Raw genomic sequence first — 15434 nt, 5'->3', positions numbered from 1 at the left:
GTTAATTTCTACTAACTGCTTGGGCCGGGTATATATGTTGGGTTACTTATGATTTTGGGCCGGGTGTTAATTGGATCGCACAACATGCTGTGGATCGCACAAGATTGTGCTGATCGCACAACATGTTGGGCTAGGTAGTGCTTGGGTTTCAACTGCCCACTTGCACAAGATGATTATTGGGCTTACATTGTTACCTCAGCCCAATACATCCTGATCGCACAAGTTAGGTTATGTTAGGACTGTTAACTTGTATTGCGTGATTGCCATGATCAATACATGTTCATAACTTGGTAGACTATGTGTTAACATACGTGCATTATTTGAAACCAAAACCTGACTTGTATGGTAACCATGTTAGGACGTGGTTGACCACTTATAACTCAAGTACCCTTTTCGTGTATCTGCCGAGCAAACCAAGGTGAGTTCACACTCTTACCAAGGCATGGGATTCCCGGGGTAGGGAATGGGATTGGTTGATTTCTTGTACTTACATGGTTATGGGAATTACGTACTACTGACCTCATTTGGGGAAGGTCACTTATAGATACCGCTAGACTAGTGATACTGATACTACTCTTCGCACACATGCCTGTAATGGCCGCGATACTAATACTGATCTTCGCACACATGCCTGGAATGGCCGCGATACTGATACTAAACTTCGCACATATGCCTGGAGGGCCGCGATACAAACATAACTAGTCTACAATACATGGGAAACTCCCACTAATCTTCGCAAACATGCCTGGAGGGCCGCGATGTAATTATAAACGATACATGGGTTACTAAAGAAACAAACCGTTTACGAAATGAACATTATTACTAAACAACCCACTGTGAACTCGCTCAACTAGTTGTTGACTCTCTGTTACATGCCTTGCAGGTCGTTAGGTACATAGAGCTTGCACAGGGAGGCGTGGTCGTTGTGGACAAGGATCGTGAATGTTTGTTAAACAATATGACATTTCATACTATTACTTATGTTGGGTTTGCTTTTATGCTTCTGCTAAACATTGGTATTATACTCATGTTTTGAACACCTTTCATATTGGTTTGGTTGAATTACATTTATTATTACTTACTACTTACATGTTCAATATGATTGGTGGCTTGATCCTGGTCAGTCACGCCTCCAAGCGGTGATACTCCGCATGTGGATTTTGGAGGTGTGACAGATTGGTATCAGAGCCATTGGTTATAGAGAACTTGGTTTTAATATGGGGGAAAACGTTTTTATTAAAACCAGACTATAACCTGTACAATGCTCAACGATCCACAACGACGCTTCGCTCCACGTGCAAGACTCAACATCCTAGGTAATATGGTTTACGTTTATATTGCCTACTTGCTAGATTACATAGAACTTTGCTCATGGTATGCTTAGATACTCATAACCATTATTGCTTGAGAACACTTGTGTGCTTACTCTCTTCTGTCATCGCACTTTTCGCGAACCTTTCTCACTTATGCTCCCTTGATATGAAGATCATGAGTGGACGCGTTAACATGACACAAGCCCAGTTGACGGCTCTGATTAACGAACAAGTTGCTGCGTCACTTGCAGCCGCACAAGCAGGAGGTCAACACGTTCAGCAACCTGTTTGCACTTTCAAGAATTTCATGGACTGTCGTCCTAGCACGTTCAGTGGCACTGAAGGAGCAGTCGGACTCCTCCATTGGTTCGAAAAGCTCGAGTCGGTATTTGAAATGTGTGAATGCCCTGAGGCTCGCAGGGTGAAGTACGCCACTGGTACTCTAGAAGGAATTGCGCTGACTTGGTGGAATGCGCAAGTTCAGATATTAGGGCTGGCAGCTGCTAACGCCACCCCTTGGAATGATTTCAAGGAACTCATCAAACGAGAATACTGCACACGTGATGACATCCACAAGTTAGAAGTGGAGTTCTTTCATCTGAAAATGACGGGATCGGAAATTGAAGCCTATTCCAAAAGGTCAAATGAACTGGCTGTCCTGTGTCCAACTATGGTGGACCCACCTATCAGACATATTGAGTTATATCTCAAGGGATTGGTACTTGAAATTCAAAGCCATGTGACATCGGCCAACCTTGGTAATATCCAGGACATTCAACGTCTTGCTCATCGCCTCACAGATCAGGCAGTGGAACAGAACAGGCTGCCTAAACGTATCAGTGCTACCGATGCTACTACTTCCACTACTCCCAGTGATAACAAGCGGAAATGGGATGGGGATTCCAGCAAAGGTTCACCTACAGCTCAGTCTCAGGTTCAGCAGCGAAAGACTGATGACTACCAGAGCCCTGGTCAGCAATCTTCGGGTAATCAACGACAGGGTGGATATCGAGGAAACCTCCCAAGGTGCAATACTTGCAACAAGCACCATAATGGCCAGTGCAACAAGGGTCGTTGTCAGCGGTGCCTCAAAATTGGTCATGAGGCTAAAGATTGCAGGAGCTCATGGCCTGCAAATCAGAATCAGCAACAACAACCACCTGCTCCACGAGACCAGCAGTAGCAACAGCAGCGAGGCAACAGGGGATGCTATCGGTGTGTTGCTGAAGGCCACTTCAAGCGAGACTGCCCCCAGCTAAACCGAAACCAGAACAACGACAACAACAACAATCAAGGCAATGGGAACAACAACGGGGGAAACAACAATGATGGGAACAACGGCGCTATGGGTCGTGCATTTGTGCTTAGGCAGGGCGATGCCAGGAATGATCCCAACGTAGTGATGGGTAAGTTTCTTCTCGACGACTTTTATGTTACCGTGTTATTTGATTCGGGTGCGGATACCAGTTATATGTCTTTGAAAGTTAGTCAAATACTCAAGTGCACACCCACACTTCTGAACACTAAGCATGTCGTAGAGTTAGCTAACGGTAAAAGTCTAGAGGCCACACACATACTTCAGGGTTGTAATCTTATCCTCGCTGGTCAGACTTTCTATATCGACCTCATTCCTATAACTCTGGGTAGTTTCGACATCGTTATTGGTATGGATTGGTTATCCCAACAGCAAGCAGAGATCTTATGCAAGGAGAAGATAGTTCGTATTCCTCGTTTTGGTCAAGAACCTCTTGAAGTTCAAGGCAACAAGAGTGGTGCAGTGGTTGGCATCATCTCCTTCCTGAAGGCCCAGAAGTGTTTACGAAAGGGTCACACTGCCATTTTGGCACTTGTTACAGACGCAGCAACGAAAGAGAAGAGATTGGAGGACATTCCAGTAGTTCGCGACTTTCCTCAGGTGTTTCCTAAAGATTTACCTGGTTATGGGATTGGTTGATTTCTTGTACTTACATGGTTATGGGAATTACGTACTACTGACCTCATTTGGGGAAGGTCACTTATAGATACCGCTAGACTAGTGATACTGATACTACTCTTCGCACACATGCCTGTAATGGCCGCGATACTAATACTGATCTTCACACACATGCCTGGAATGGCCGCGATACTGATACTAGCACACATGCCTGGAGGGCCGCGATACAAACATAACTAGTCTACAATACATGGGAAACTCCCACTAATCTTCGCAAACATGCCTGGAGGGCCGCGATGTAATTATAAACGATACATGGGTTACTAAACAAACAAGCAGTTTACGAAATGAACATTATTACCAAACAACCCACTGTGAACTCGCTCAACTAGTTGTTGACTCTCTGTTACATGCCTTGCAGGTCGTTAGGTACATAGAGCTTGCACAGGGAGGCGCGGTCGTTGTGGACAAGGATCGTGAATGTTTGTTAAACAATATGACATTTCATACTATTACTTACGTTGGGTTTACTTTTATGCTTCCGCTAAACATTGATATTATACTCATGTTTCGAACACCTTTCATATTGGTTTGGTTGAATTACATTTATTATTACTTATTACTTACATGTTCAATATGATTGGTGGCTTGATCTTGGTCAGTCACGCCTCCAAGCGGTGATACTCCGCGTGTGGATTTTAGGGGTGTGACAAATATACCCACGATAATTGTATTCTTACAAATACTCAATAACTGCTATTCGCATGGAAAAGTATGTAAGGTTTTGTAAAAACAGTTAACAAAAAGAGGATTACTCACATTGTTGTTTTAGGGTTTTCAGTAAGGATTTCCTGGGAATAATCTATAAATTACACAAATGCACGTGTGTTAGTATAATAACTCATTTTAACATTAGTAATACCCTCCCCGAGACGGCATTCCAACGACTACGTCGGGCAGAACCACGACAGCCGTTACGGAACCCTAGATCAATCGGGCAGAGTATCTAATACGTCTCCAGGGGTTATGATACTTACATCGTAGCAGAACCTCGCTATTTAGGGGGTATAATACCAGCGTATAAAAAGCCTACTAATCAGAAATTGAGATTGAGAAAGAAATTTTGAACGATTTCGACTGAGATCCGAGGCCATCTATTTATAGTTGCTGAATCTGGTCCTCACGCGGCCCGCGTAACATACGGGCAAGGCCTACGCGGCCTGTGTTGACTCCGGGTCAACGTGTAGCTCGTCCGGATCAGCTAGTAGGCTCGACACGATGATGACACGTGTCATCACCGGGCTGTGCCACCATTTATGACTCTCGCGACCCATGTAAACTAATCAGGGGACTTACGCGGCCCGCCTGAACTTACTAAAATCAACGAAATCAGGTTTAAACCTTGATACCGCCCGCGTAAGGTTGGGGTAGGGTCCTACGCGGCCCGCCTCAGCTTAATTAAACTTGTTTTTAATTTATTTTTAATGCTATATTGTATTTCGGGATCGGTTTTCACATACTTGGTATATTTAAAGACATATTGAGACATTTTAAAATATAATAGGGTGTCGGAAATATTCGAGAGTGTCGGTTTACGTTGGGATTGTTATACAAACAACAGTCGCGATGCTAGAGATGGGACAAATGTTAATGGTGCATCAAATGTGAACCTTAATGCTAATGGAGTTAATCTCCAAAACTGTAATTAACGCAGCTGTTAGGAAGGCTATGAGAAAAGTCATGAAAAGGTTCAAGGAGCCAAATGCTTCTCGCCCTAAAACACATGTCGCTGCTCATGAGAAGAGCTTTATTCATACTTCAAATGCGAAGAATAACCCAAACAAAATCATATATGGCAAGGAGCCCATTCCTTTTAGGATGTACTTAAAAGTACTTCGTCTCTTGGAAGTCAAGAGACTTCAATAGTAAAAAGGGGCCATCGATTGCAGGAAATTGTTGGATGGAGTAGAAACCATTAGCTATATCAGCGGTTATGCGGGATCAGACACGGTGAGGTATGTGTCACAGTCATTCGATGGCAATACCCTTGATTAGTGAGGACATTAATGAAGTCCACAAGAAAGATCCTCTTATACAATATGGGATGGACCAAGTTTTAAGGACCTTATTAGAAAAGTCTATCATCCGCGTCACGAAATGGAAAAAGATGGAATAAGAAATTTTCTAACTCTCACCATAAAAGTTCTAGACTGTAGACAGTATGTTACAAATTTTAATTCATTGGCTGAGATAGTACCCTATTCAATCTACCCAAAAATCTAAGCTTAATGCAAATAATCATTGGTGGTTAGCATCGGCAATAAAAGGGCACATTAAGGTTTCAAAGTCTGCTTATTATAAATCTATAATGGATCTACCTCCGCTACTCACGTTTTATAGAGTAAGAAATAAACAGTCAAAGCTGAGACTGCCCTAAAATTTGTCAAAGATTTTGCAGCTAAGTTTAAAAGGATTAAGAATGGAGGCGCTTAACCCTCCTGATGTATGATTAGAGGCTATTCACATTAATAATGACCCCAGATAAATCCCTTATTGTGATTTTATTGCTAGGAGTTACGTTTGTGTTCAGGTGTTGCTAAGTCTCTCATAAGACCATAAGCTTAGCAAACTTTTAGAAAATTTTTTTTCCCGTAAGAACCCCAGATATTAAGGGTAAGGTAAAACTTACAAGTGAAATCATAAGAACCATTCCTTCTGTTCCTGTCAGAAACCTCCAATCGTAGAATTCTAGAAGTATCCTCTCTCTAGAAGAAGTGTGTAGGACCGTTTTCAGACCCGAACGAGTCGATAAGAAGAGTAATTCACCAAAACAAGAGGCGGAAACAAGTGTTTCGGTATTATTCCAGCTGTATTCACTTTAAACTGTTGTTTTTATTGATCAGAAAGCTTTTTACATGCACGACAACACTTCGGCAGCACTTCGTGGCAAACCGGAAGACTTCAATACAACTACTGACTGATTTCGCTCCAGGCACCCTATATATAGACAATGTGATTTCGCTTGAACATGATTCAAGCGAAATCAGCATGTTACAATCTCGAGCGAAATCAATAACTTTAGTTTGGAGCGGAATTAGAATGATCAGATTTCGCTTGAAATGACAAGTGGTCATTTCAAGCGGAATCACCTACAAATACAACTTTTCTTGATGCCCGAGCCCTAAATTACCTATATCTATACAAGACTCGATACAAGACGAAGGCGACAGACGGATGCACCAACAAAGTGCGTCAGCATATATAGTTGATATTTCCTTGATCTCTATCGATTGCGAATACCAGACGGGATGATAAAAGCACCACATGAGGATTGGTGTATCTTAATATGTTCCATAGATTGTTTCCATGCCTGATCATTATGGAGGTTTAATGCATGGGACCACAAAGATATTCCGATGGTCATATGGTACTAAAGTCAGCTAATGGTATTCAAAGAAGATATCCAGAATGGAATTGTCCAAGTAAATGCCTCCGATTAAGGAATTCATGGACTTATAACATAAAGGTGTCACTCATTTGACACAAGCAATGATAGATGAACTGGAGCCTGAGATTTGGAAAATCTCTGTAACCTCCTTGTATCTTGATTATCTTCTCCTAAGATCACCCTGTTTACCTCCTGAGAGGCAAGTAGAGTTAAGATTTATATCCCATTTAGGGTTGTATTATTATGAAATCTCCAAGACGGCTAGTACCATCATTGGAAGAATCGAAACCCTGATTAAGTAAGTTTTAAAATAGAGGATTCGTATAGCCTAACTCAATATTCTGAGAATTCGGTATAGTCAATTAAGAAAGATGGTTCATCTTGCTTATGCATTGATTACCGCAACCCTACTTAGGCAACAATTAAGAATCACCATCAGCAGCCCAGGATCGTCGATTTGTTCGACTAGCGGTGAGGATTAGGCGATTAGCTATTCCTTGAGATTAGTTTTAAGCAGTGGTTAGAATAACCATCTCACCTTAAAATAAGCTTTTCTATAATAGTTGTTATATAAGTATCAAGGGATGCTTCTTTGGAGACCTTGCATAGATGGAATGTTAAACATCTATTGTTAGATAGAAGATTAGTAAGTCCAATTATCGGGATCTGAAAGTTGCCTTGGAAACGACGAATAAGATCATACAAATCCATAATCATCTGTAAGTTGCCAGTGTTCGGCAGAAAATCAAGGATTAATGAAAGTAGCAACCCTCCTAAGTTCTTGTTAAGGAATAAGGTTCAACAAAAGATATCACCCTGGAAGGGTGTGCCAAATTGTTAATTATCAGGCTAGTTAAGCTCTGAATATATAGAATCATTAGAGGGAATTGAATGTATCAAGATCAAATAGCTTATAAGCTAAAACCTATTTAAGGAGCTTGGCGGAGCTCGCAATACATTACACACTAATGACTTAAGGACGTGTTCCACCAGTAAGTCAAGAGGCATTATCACATAATGGTATGCAGATTTATGATATGATGAGAAACCTGTATCGATTGAGGATCGACAGGTTAAGAAGCTCCAAAAAGGATACATGTACATATTATAGAGGTCAACTTGGGAGCTTGGAGAGGCTCCTGATATGCTATAGAAGTTAAGTCCATTATGCGACAAAAAAGTACTTCCAGCATTTTAGCAAATCTCGAGGTCGAGATTTCTTTTAAGGGGGTGAGGATGTAACACCTCGTAAAAACACGTCCAATGATGTATTGACACGTGTAATAAACCCTAATAAAGTCAAACATTGAATTTAAGGGACTAATTTTTTTCGAAAAATCGAAAACTTTGATTATGAAAGGACTGGAAATGTTAGCATACCTAAAATAAGTTTCTAAATAACCTCTTACGATATTTATATTCACAAATGAGCCACTTGATGATCGAGTGTAGCCGTTTGCATAATTAATTGACAGTTTGCGCAATAAAGGGTTAAAAGCATCAACATGTTAATTCTTACCTCTGAGTGACCTTTTAACAAACCAGGAGCTTTATGATATTTGATTATACTCTCGGGAATGCCAATTATTGGCCGACTAAGGTTTTTATGCCTATAAGTAAGGTTACGCGCAACTTTGCAAATTAGAGGGACTAAAAGTGTCAATATGTTTAATTATACATCTGAATGACCTTTTAGCGAACCCGAAGAATCGTAATGTTTAATAATATTCTCAGGAATGCCTAATATGGATTAGATGAGGCTTCGACGCTATTAAGCGATGAAATGCGCAAGTTTGCGCATTAAAGGGACCTAAAGCGTCAACTTTTGAATCTACGCCTTATGGTGACCATTTAAGCGATCGAGAGTGTAGAAATAATTAAACTCATGCTTAAGAATGCCCATTATGGGCCATGGACGGCTTGGATGTCAGTAAACGACATTTCGCGCTACTTTGTGCGATTAAAGGACTATTTGCGTCAAACTGCAAAAGTATGCCGATTCGTATGGTATCGGACCTTCCGGATTATGACCATGAGTTAAACATGCCCTAATTATCCTTTATATAGCTTAGATATAGGCTTAGAGGTGTTTGGTGCGCAAAAATAAACTTTTAAGTCATGCAGGGACTAAAAGTGTCAATAAGTGCACAAGTTTGCATTTTCGCGCATATCTTGCATTCTGAATATATCCGGACACCCAAAAATTTATGTAACCACTAAAATATTTTATTTTAGTGTTCGGCATGATAAAATTCCATTCGTCGCGTAATTTGGATCGTTTTTCGCGTCCGTTCGTGTTTCGTCGTAATTAGACGAACAACATGACCATACGGCCAAACGAACCGACATCCGACATGTTTTCAAGCATGTTTCATGTCCTCTATGTTTAGGCATCATAGTAGAGCCTTGAAATGAGAATAACGGGCCTTATACGTGTCAGAAAAGCCTTTTAAACATGATCAGGGACTGAATATGTATATATGCCAAATTGTGGACTGAACCTGAAGTTCAGGCGGGCCGCGTAGGCCACCTTGGGCCTCCTACGCGGGCCGCGTGAAACAGAAAGGCTGCAGACAGCCTGTTTGTTGCTGGTTTTTGTTCAAGCTGGCTTCCATACTCACATTTCTTCAATCTATGGGCTGCCCACGGAAATATAAGACTTCTTAACACCTGTCATGATCTGAATATAACATCTCGACACATGTCTCGATCCTACGAGGTCCTAAAAAAGTATATAAGGAGGTGGGTTTTCACTTTCACCTCACACCTCCATTCCTTTCTGCTTTGGCTCTCTGAATTCAAGGGGATCCTGATCATATTAGGAACCTCCTTCAGCCCATAGGACCTCTTGTAAGTGTCCCTTCGTGCTTAGTTAATATTATTTAGTGTTTATAACCGAAAAGTCAAGCATTTTCGATAAACGCTTTGACTTTTAAACGGTTGAGCCATTGTTCCCAACGAACATGGCTACGTGACCGTAATTAGGTAGGTGTTAAACCCTCAAAAGGGCACCTCCTAATTACCACGTTTACTTAGTTAAATTGTCGGGTCAAATAAAAGTCAAATGGGTTAGTTTTAAATAAAATTCATAACTATTAATATAGAAGCCATAAAATCAGTTTTTCTCACTTTAATAACTTGGTAAATATTAGTTGAACATGTCTAAGCATGATTCAACCCGACAATTCTAAGTATAGGCTCGGTTCGGAACCGAAAATCGCAAAAGTTGACTTTTGCTTTAACTTTCAGTTCTGACCAGATATGCCTTAGGATTCCTTTAGGACCATGTTATAGTTTAGTGTAACCCTCTGAGGTTAAACAACTTGGTTCCTTAGTTATCCGATTCATATGCATGTTTCCGTTAAATGCCTAAATGTTGACTATTATGACCTTTTAACCTTAAAACGAGATTTTTGAAAATGTGAGAGGATAGAAACCTTCATTACTGAATTATAAACTTGTCCCTAAAATTTGACATCAGTTTGAGGTCTAGATTAGGAGTTATGCTCATTAGCGTAAATGAAAAGCTTTTTATTTATTAAACGGCATAATTAGCGTATATCCTATCTAAACCCAATTTTTGATACCAAACTTTTTATCTACTGATATAAAATAATATTTTGGGATTTTTATAGATTTTTATTTATTTTTAGGCTGAGCATAACATAGGTTCTAGTTTTATTCGGTAATTGTCGGTTTTGCCCTTTTGGCCTATAAAATGAGTTTTACAAATCATTTTGATACCAAACCTTTTTCTACTGATTTTATATGATAAATAAAAATTTTAAGCTTTCTGGAATGATAAAAATATCAGCTTTTCTTATCAAACCCGGAAATCGCTTAAAATCGCTTTTTTACGCGTTTTAACGCATAGTATAAGTTAAAACTATTTTTAACATATAAGGTTTGATACCTACTGATGTTTTAAGTAAATTTTCATAATTAAACAGCAGGCAAAAGTTTTAAACTCAGAATTCTAAATTTTGACCTTTAAAGCTTATGTGAAATTACTAAAATGCCCCTTCGGTGCATAGTTTGGTTATAATTAATAAATTTCACATATATGTAATACCATACTGATATAACTTATTAAAGTAAGTATTTTTACTGATTATATCAGACCTGAAACTCATATTAATATATAAACTCTCTTATAACCTTTAAAATAACCAAAATACCCCTACGGGGCATAAATTGGTTTTAAATTCGTTTTAGGCATAATGGAAGGTATCCTACTGATATCACAGCATATTTAGGGCATATTAACTTAGGAAACCTGTTCAAGACTCTTATGGTTACCCGTTACGCCTTTTTCGCGTTCGGATCGGCTTATGTAACTAGTTTGCATAAATTAGCCGAAACGGGTCAAACCTTATCATTTTTATCTCAAAATTCAGAATGTGTTTAGTTTACCCATATTAAACAAGTATACAAGCTTGTCGGGTCTAAACCACGTTCTAATCCGGTCTTCGCATAATCATGCGTTTTGAACCGTATCTCATTTTTAAAAACTAACCGGTCTAAGTTTAGGATTAATTAAAGACCCGTTAGGAATCTAATAGGTTATTAAAAACCTTCGTTCCAGATTTAGGAGCCCAGTAAAAGCTATTTGTACTTGCTGATTTGATATACGGCTGGGATTGAATTTATATTTAGCTCAGGTAAATACTTTTAATTTATTTTCCCTTATACGGGCTTGGGGTACGGTATATAAAATACCGCTTGGTCGGGCATTGAAATGTTGATCGTATGAAGGTTAATTTATTGATATGACCCGTTTAAATTGTTTTGTTTGCTTAAAGCCTTTGGGGGTTTAATGACCATGTCCCGGATATCCTTGGCATCATTCATTGAATGGCCACGACCTTAGCACGGGGTGTAGGCGTACACCCGCCTGTGCATATATAAATAATAAGGTATAACCGCCGGTTACGAGAATAACTCACCGCGGGACTATACCATGTGGTGTGTCTATTAATCTTTAACCCGGTATTCAACACGGGCTACTGAACGTATAACGAACATGTAATTCTTTTACAAGTTTATATATAAATAATTATCCCAAGTTATAAAAAGTTTTGTGCCATGTGCATTCAAATCAATTTTCTTAAACGTTTTCAAAATGAGTTAGTTAAATTGTATTTACCAGTGTAAACTGACGTATTTTCCCAAAAAGGCTAAGTGCAGGTACTAATCGGAATACTGGAATAGGTTGGCCGCTCCTGGCATCAAATAAAAGTCTCGCAAGCTTAGATGCCTTAAAGTCTGTTGAACAAAGTTTCTTTTTATCTTTTTATTCGCCTGTGGATCTTTTACAACCGTATTTGTAATACTTGATATTACTCTTTATCGGATTGTAATATATTTATCTTTTGCTTCAGTTGTGCATTTAAATTGTGTTGTTTGACTATGATGATATCAACTACGTCACGATACTCCCCACCGGGCCCACCGGTAATACGTGAAAATATCAGGGTGTGACAATCATGCACTCATGCCATGATTATTTATTATTTACTACGAGGAACCAAGCAAATCCATGTGGCATTGAGTTTTTGAAAAGTTCTTGAAACTCAACCCCACCATGACCTTATTGTCCCAAACAAGAAAGCATGACACACTAACTTAGGTCCACAAACTTCGCCATCTCCATCGCTGATCTTTTTCATCTTTGATTTATGGTTCTACAACTATATCTATCGCTCTAGCCTTGGCTTTGAATCATAGATGAACTCAAGATACGAAATGGGGAGCTGATATGATGAAGAGGCGATGATATATATAACAATCACGATAGGTTGGTTATGCCCTTTCCTACACTATTTCTAAAAATTCATCAAAATTTTACACTCATAGTAATTTAGTGGCGAAGGCATATGCCCCTCACCCAAGAGGTGTTGTGTTCTAGCCTCATTTGAGACGTGAAGTAGATTTAGGTTGGATTAGAGTAGGATTAGATTAGATTCGTTAAAAATATCCATCAAGATTTTAACATTTAATGCACCTATAGAAGAAAAACGTATGGTTATCTATCAGGGATTTTTAGGAATCACTAATCAAATTTCTTGGAATGTTTAACAATTCCAAGGTATTTAATAGAATTAGTTCAAATTCCAATGAACTAAACGAGACCATTATTACTTTTAAAATAAAACTCGAACTCTTAAATTTCAAGAGATGAATGAACACTTAAGATACAAAACTCCATATCATTGACTCAAAGTTACCTTGGTTACATATATATTATTTTAACATAAATGTTGCAAACATGGATTCTATCACTTGATGATGAATTAAATGAATTTATCTTTTAGCAAGTTAAATTGAGACATGTTGGGTTTGATTGACCCATCAACAACTTCTCTAAATTATTAATTTATTTTGTTCCATCACTACCACCACTCATACTTGCCACCATCACTAAATTCGTTTCAAGCCCGCATACACACCGATATAAACCATGAAATGATCTAAAATAAAAACTATCAAAGCATACACTAAAATAAAACAAAATCACTATTGAATCAAATATAGACAACCAAATTGCACTCTAACACGCTTCAAAGAAACCCCAATGTAAATCGATACAAAGGAGGTGATTTATCGAAGAGGGTGGTGATTATGAGAACTAAATATGAGAAAATAGTAGATATTATGGCAAGATGACCCGAGGCTTGATGGTTGCGAGGAATTAGTGGTGGAGAGTGCGTTTGTGATGGAGGAATATACAAAGGAAAAGAGATTAGTGAAATGAAAATAGTGGAGAATGTGTAATTAAAACTAGTGAATATAATTGGTTGTAAATAAAGAGTTGATAAATAGTTTAAAAAGGAAAATCGATTTCACTTTCTTATTTAAAAGTTTGAGGAAGAAAACAAATATCAAACTTTAAAATATGGCACTTTTTAAACAACCTCTTCTAAAAGCTAAATATACATCTTTTACAAACACGACTAAACATAACCAGATTAACTCATTTAATAAATGAGCCATGTTCGAGTCAACTCATTTTTAATTAGGGCATGCTTGGCCTGAACTGTTTAATAAACAAATATAAGAAACGACAATCAACTTTTATTGTTATCATTTAAAACAGAGACGATTACAGACTAATGGCAGGTAGACGAGCAACAAATTGCGCCGCTACCCCCTTCTGAATAGCAAACCCTACCCTGCTAAACACAAAATTCCGCCCCTTAACATGCGCAGTGTTACTGCTTACCACCTGCTGAACCTGCTTGAGGAACCGCACCGCGTCAGGGACGAGAACGCCAAAGGTATCGAAAGCGAACGAGACGAACACATGCTGATTCTCGATGCAAGTTTTTTGTGCTTAGCTACTTTGCCCGCCTCTGCCTTGAATATCGCCTGTCCCGCTACAAACCCGTGATCCCTTAGCCCAACGAGGGGACATACCTGTCAAATCGACACATACATGTTTCCCTGAAACCTGATTATTTTCATGTCGTGCTCGTTTCATGTTTCAAATCATATTAGTAATTTCACCCCTAATATTTAGTCTTCATCCCTCTATAAAAATAACCACATCTCATCCTTGAATCCCACGTTAGCCAAGATTTAATGTGCATTTGGTTACCAATTGAATTTGGTCCAGTTAAAATTGAACACTTCGTTACATAACGGTTTAGTTGCCCACAATTAGTCAATTGGTCAATGATGACAGGGTAGTCCAAGACCAAATAAAGTAACCAAACATATAAGTGCTTAAAAGGTTAAACGGTTCAATGGTTAAAAAGCTGTGAAGTGGGAAAAGCGAGAAGGGAACAGTAATCAATCACATCCAAGCTCACTCCACCAACCCACGCTTGCAAAAACAGAGCAGGTCTGCAATACATGCTATTACCCAGGGGTCCAAAGCCTTCAACCCCAAAAGGGGAAACCCTCCACTGCAAACAGGTTCCACTAGTCTTGTACATACCATTTGAGGAGATGTCTTCCCCTATAAGAAGACAGCTCTTTCACCTCAAAAATACATTCCAAACCGGAGAAAGATTCCTTCATCTCTGGTTATTCATAAGAGTACTTGCTTCCAAGTTACTCCTCGCCATATTCACCACATACATTCTGTTTGCTTTCGTTTCTGGATTCGAGCTTGTCTCGGAGAAAGAACCTCGAAGCAAATAACAACTACATACTAGTGAACCTCCTTCCACGTTTTGCAAACGTGGGGGGACCCCGCGACCTGCGTTAGGCAAAACTGAACCCTTCAGCCTTTTTGCCTAACCAACTCAGCTACCATCCTCGGTCTCGTGTTTGTTGCATCAACAAGTTGGCGCCCACCGTGGGGCTACGCCGCTATTTCTTCTCAAAAAGACCTAGTAGTGTAGCTCTCTTCACTCAAAATCACCATGTCAGAAAGTGGATCCCCGGGAGAAGTGAACCAGATCCCTAACACTTCTACCCCGGGTGGTGGTCAAGCTCATACGGCTATAACAACACCGTTTTCGACTCCGGGGAGTACACCCGAGTTCCTTACCTTCAACACACCAACCCCATCCAGATCCGGGGCTCCGTCTCCCAACGTCGGTGTATCAGACACCCCAGCGCGTGTTGAACTTACCCCCGAGGGGGTCGCTAATAATTTCCTCGAGTTAAGGTCACTTCTTAACCAGCATGTGAGTAAAGAAAGGGAAAAGGGGGTAAGGATTCGTTTAGATTATGACGAACCTGAGCCAACGCTGTCTCCCGGACCACCCCAACCTCCTTTTACCACAAGAAG

The sequence above is a fragment of the Helianthus annuus genome, chromosome 8, assembly GCF_002127325.2.
Source record: "Helianthus annuus cultivar XRQ/B chromosome 8, HanXRQr2.0-SUNRISE, whole genome shotgun sequence".
Taxonomy (NCBI): Eukaryota; Viridiplantae; Streptophyta; class Magnoliopsida; order Asterales; family Asteraceae; genus Helianthus; species Helianthus annuus.
This window is presented reverse-complemented; position numbering follows the sequence as displayed.